At 36.5% G+C, this 5,204-nt stretch overlaps 1 long non-coding RNA gene across 1 annotated transcript; it reads right to left on the bottom strand.

Moving 5' to 3' along the window:
* Positions 1 to 275: 275 nt before the first annotated feature.
* LOC141373035 (uncharacterized) lies at positions 276 to 2,782 on the bottom strand. The gene is made up of 2 exons (XR_012378664.1): positions 2,674 to 2,782; positions 276 to 418 (listed from the first exon to the last, which is right to left on the bottom strand). It is a non-coding gene; the product is annotated as an uncharacterized lncRNA (long non-coding RNA).
* Between the last annotated feature and the right edge of the window lie 2,422 nt (positions 2,783 to 5,204).

A 5,204-nucleotide genomic window follows, 5' to 3' on the forward strand; every position in this document is an offset into this window, starting at 1 on the left:
CATTCTGCTTTCTCTGCTTAATGGGAGACACCCTCCTCTAGCTCTCTTGAAACAGACCATATGGGAAAATACGCCATATTTTCAGCCTGTAGAACACTGTGGTGTCATATGCACATGGATGGAAATTTCCAAGAAGGCTCCAGTTGGGCTTCTTCCTTTCCTAGGAATAGCATTTTATTTTCTTTAACAAGTCTTATTTTTTAAATGAAACTCATAAGTAATACCCATTGAAGAAGCAAATAAGTGGAAATATTAAAAACAAAATTATAATGATATAAAAGTAAGTAAATAGGCCTAATAGTGACTTTATTGTTGAGTCTGTTACAAATCTGCACAGGCAAGTCCTGAATCCGTTAACAGGGAGGTTGAAATACATCTTTACTTCTTTTAGGAGCAGTTGGCTATGACGCCCGTTAAGCTGGAAAGAGAGCAGGAGGCAGTGTTACGTATTCGGTGCCATGAAGTAATAATAGCTTAAACTATTTCACGGAAGAGAAGCACATCAAGTTCTTAGAATTCTGATTTAAGAAAAACACAGGATGTTATTAGATGTGATTATATGAAATGATGTCCTTGTCACAAATGGAAGTCATGCTTTGACCAACACTTTCTATAAATCATCTTTTTGAAGTTCAGGGCAAAGCAGTTTAGAACCCATCTCTGGAGCTGATGCGTGGTCAGGCCCTGCAACCCAGTTGTCCTGTGACCTTGGGCAAATTATGAAATGTCTAATTCATGATTTTCTCTCATCTGTAAAAAAGAAGCTATCCTGTATCTACTCTAGCATATATTTTTAAAAATAAGAATATACATATAAAGTACTTAGCATGAGTTTTAGCACATGGTAAGCGCTCAGTGAATGTTATCATTATTATGTATGACATTATTATTATTTTAAGGCTAACAAGGTGATTGCAAAGGAAAACACCGATGTCTGCTTTATGACAGAATTCAGCCATGTAATAAGCACACAGCAGAGCTTTGAGACCGTTCTACCATTATTCATTGTCACCAGGTAACTTGGAAGTAGCACAGAAACTTTTCTTAGATAAATTTCGTCCTGAGGACTTAACTTTTTTAATAAAGATTTTATTTATTTATTTATTTATTTATTTATTTATTTATTTTAGAGAGAGAGCAAGAGACAGTGCATGTGTGTGAGCGGGGGGGAGGGGCAGAGGAAGAAGGGGAGAATATCAGGCAGACTCTGCGCTGAGCATAGAGCCTGAGGTAGGGCTCCATCTCACCACCCTGAGATCATGACCTGAGCCAAAATCAAGAGTCAGACGCTCTACCAACTGAGCCACTCAGGTCCCCCAAGGACTTAAATTTTTTAAATCGAAATATTACGGAATATTAATGAGGCAAATTGCCATAGTCTGCCTCTTTTCTCAGCCGATGTTTTACCCCCTAGGCTTAGAATAACTTCTCTATTTGTGTTTTCACCAAAGTCTTCCAAAAGAATATCAAACAATTAAACATGTAGCATGCCTTCTAGACTTTTCTGAAATAAGCAATGTTTTTTTCAGATACGTTTCCCCAGAAATCCACTAATTCAGGTTTAAATCACATTGCTTTGAGTATTTTCACTTTGATTCTGACTCTTCTGAAATGCCTAATTATACAAATAAGAAAAATTGTTTCTCAGTTCCTTAGAAATAGAAAAATACTGAAATCTAAATGTAGATGGAAAAAAATAAGCAAATAATTGTTTAGATAAAGGACTAGCCATTTTGAAAGTGGCCTCTCAATTCCCCTCAATAGCAAAAAAGCAATTTTAGCCGGCTTGCAGTTTGGGGATGGTGATGGTGATGATGGTGATGGTGATGATGATCATGATTGGCAAGAATGCAATTATCAGGAGTATGATCATTTCTGATCTAAGGGTCATTGGTTTAGAAAATGTTTGGAGGAGGAGTGACATTTGTATTTTACCTTCTGCTTGGACGCTTTTGCAATGACTTAAATATTTAGCTACATGGTTCAGTTTTGACTTCAAGTATGATTAGAGGACAAATTACTTCTGGAAGACTTGAGATTGAAAACGACTTATTCTTCAATTAAAAATAAAATCTGAGTTAAAACACAGCCCCCTGCCCCGTGGGACCATGCTCCTGCCTCCAGGTGGCATCACGGAACAGTCTCCTGGTGCTCAGTGAATGAAATGTAAGTCATCGGAGTGTCAAAAGGTACAAAAAAGCTGGCATTTTCAAAATAGATAACTGTATTCACCCAAATCCTGTTGGCATTTGGAGTAACAGAAATAAAATATGGAAAATGGAGCAGCTATACACAGGTACCATGGTTCACTGGGCAGCCCCATGGTAGTCAAAGGATTTTCATTTTAATCATTGCTTTCTTCAATTTAGTTCTTCTGGTCAGATTTTTAAATTGGCTCTTTGTTCATGTGCTATTACGAGTCTGTTATTAAAAGGAGAGGAGTGAAATTTTTATATGATACCATTTAATTCGTTTTCCTCTTTCATTTTTTATACACATTGGCATGTGTAAAAAATAACTCCTTATTCATTGATTTCAGACTGTGGTATTTACATGGTCGATGACTTTAGTCTTTTAAAAGCAGCAGTAGTGATTCATTACTGCTTCAAAATTATAAAAAGAACCCCTCATATTTGGCCAATGTTTCTGATTAACCTGAGAGTAAGTTCTTACATTTGAGCAGTTTTGGGTAGAACATGTCAATCTTTCTTCTTGAGATATGAGCCTGTGCCTCTACAGATTTTTGACAAACAGGAAATGAAGTCCTGAGTCCATAAGTCACCTGGAAAATGAGAATAGAAAGTGCATTTTCATTAGAAAAGCTTTGACAATACCATTTCAGTAGCATTTAAATTTCACAACTAATTATTAAGTTACAGACATGTTCAAGAAAAAAGAACAATGATCATTTGGATTAATCTTAACATTGCTTTAGGAAACAATTAAGGAGGATCATTTTTAAAATCTCAAGAAGGAAGAATTTTGAATTTACCAAAATTTCTCTTCACAGACAGTGCTGTGCTCAGAGAATCTGTATTAGGACAACTGCTCACACCATCCTCACCTTTATTCCTCTAAATAAAACTCTTTTCAGGGCAACTGGGTGGCTTAGTCGGTTAAGCATCTGCCTTCAGCTCAGGTTATGATCTCCGGGTCCTGGGATCGAGCCCTGCGTCAGGCTCCTTGTTCAGTGGGGAGTCTGCTTCTCTCTCTCTCTCTCTCCTCTCTGTCTCTCTGCCCCTCCCCACTGCTCATTTTCTCTCTCTCAAATAAATAAAATCTTAAAAAAAATAAATAAACCTCTTTTCTGAGTCAATTCTGTAGAATGAAAAGATTTGTTACACAATTACTAGACAAGTTATGAAATAAGCATATATTGTTAAATCTATAATGAAATATAAATATAGAGAATCATGTGCTTTTGTGTGTTTATCCTTTTTGGTCCTACCAGCCTATGAGCAATATTGGTGAGATGCCTGGATTGATGTGAAAACTTGCAGATATGAGCATATGAATTGCAAGGCTGGGAAAAATTTAATGAATGCAGTCTTTTATAGAATCAAACTAAAGATTAGGTTAAGCCTTTAAATACTTCTCAAATGTTTAAACATAAACTACAATACAATTGGAAATCTGTTGTATAATATTGAAGGAAAGTAGGAAAGTATTAATAAGCCATATCACAATGATATAAATATCTGCATTATAGATCATTATAGTTTCTCATCTGATCTACCTAAGAAATATTTGAGGTAAAGAGAACAGGTTTATCATTAGTCTTTTAAGAGATGAGAAAATAACACCTCACTTCAGGGAGGTTGGGTAACAGGGCCACAAACCCTAAGCTAGTAGTGACAGAGACACATCTAGCTAGATCTCTGATGTGACTCTAGTCTGGGGCACCTTACATCATAACAGGCTGTACCTTCTCTCCAAAAACTTAATCCTTTCTCGACCCTTTTCCTATTATAACGAGTACAAATCCTTCCCTCTTATGGCTTGAGCGTGCAGCAGATTAAAATCTCATGGATTTATAGATTATTAGAATTGAGTGATCTATAGCTCTTTTTGTCCAACATTGTTATTTAATACATATGCCCATTAAGGCAATAGGAGTTTAAAGGATTTACTCAGAAATGTAGAGCTTTTGAGTGACAGAGCTGGCAATCACAACCTGGTGTATCTCATGCAGTACAGAAGCCTTTCTATATAATCAAACCATGTGAACCTTACTTTAATGCAATTTTCCAAATCATATTGTTGATCTGTAAGATTAAAAAAAAAAAAACCCTTAAGGCAACAATGGGAAGCTTTTCCTATTAAAGAGAGGAGGGAGAAAGAGCAAAGGAAGGTTCAGTATTTTCCCTCTAACTGGGTAAAATGGTCACTGGTTTTAAGTCACAATATAATTAGATTCATAGGTAAGGATTTGTCTATATGAAGAAACAACTTTGGGTCTAACTTTCTTAGCAAAGACGATCCTTCGTTGTTTGTATGTGTGAACGTATGTGTGCATGTGTTTTGTCTTTTTTTTTTTTTCTTGGAAGCTTCAAAATTGTGCCTAAGAAAAGAAAATGCTGTAAGCTAGCTGTGAATGAGGTACTGCATTAGTCCTTTTAAAAATGTGATAAAGAGGGGCGCCTGGGTGGCTCAGTCGTTAAGCGTCTGCCTTCGGCTCAGGTCATGATCCCAGGGTCCTGGGATTGAGTCCCACATCGGGCTCCCTGCTCCGCGGGAAGCCTGCTTCTCCCTCTCCCACTCCCCCTGCTTGTGTTCCTGCTCTCGCTGTGTCTCTCCCTCTGTCAAATAAATAAATAAAATCTTTTTTAAAAATGTGATAAAGACATTACCTTTTCTTAGGGTATTCATACAAACTTGTGAGATTGTAGTCAGGAGGTAGGTAATCTAATAATTTAGTCAATGACACTCAAACAAAGCCTCTTAGTAAAAAATATGAATGCTAACTTCATTGGAGTTAATCAAGGAAGAGAGCCCAAGAGACTCTAAAATAATTCTTCCCAATGTTGGAGGGATGTTTCATGTATAACTTTAGGAAGGTATATAGTAGGTGCCATTGGCTGAAAGTAACTGTTACAGGATAAATTGGTGGCCTAGCTAGTATCTCAGTCTGTGGGGTAAGTGGGCTATTAACAAGTGTTCTTCTGAGTATTGTATTAAAATATTATATATTAAAATAATATATT

Source organism: Callorhinus ursinus, unplaced genomic scaffold, assembly GCF_003265705.2.
Source record: "Callorhinus ursinus isolate GAN/ISIS: 27379988/994484 unplaced genomic scaffold, GSC_fseal_2.0 scaffold7, whole genome shotgun sequence".
In the NCBI taxonomy this organism is placed as follows: Eukaryota; Metazoa; Chordata; class Mammalia; order Carnivora; family Otariidae; genus Callorhinus; species Callorhinus ursinus.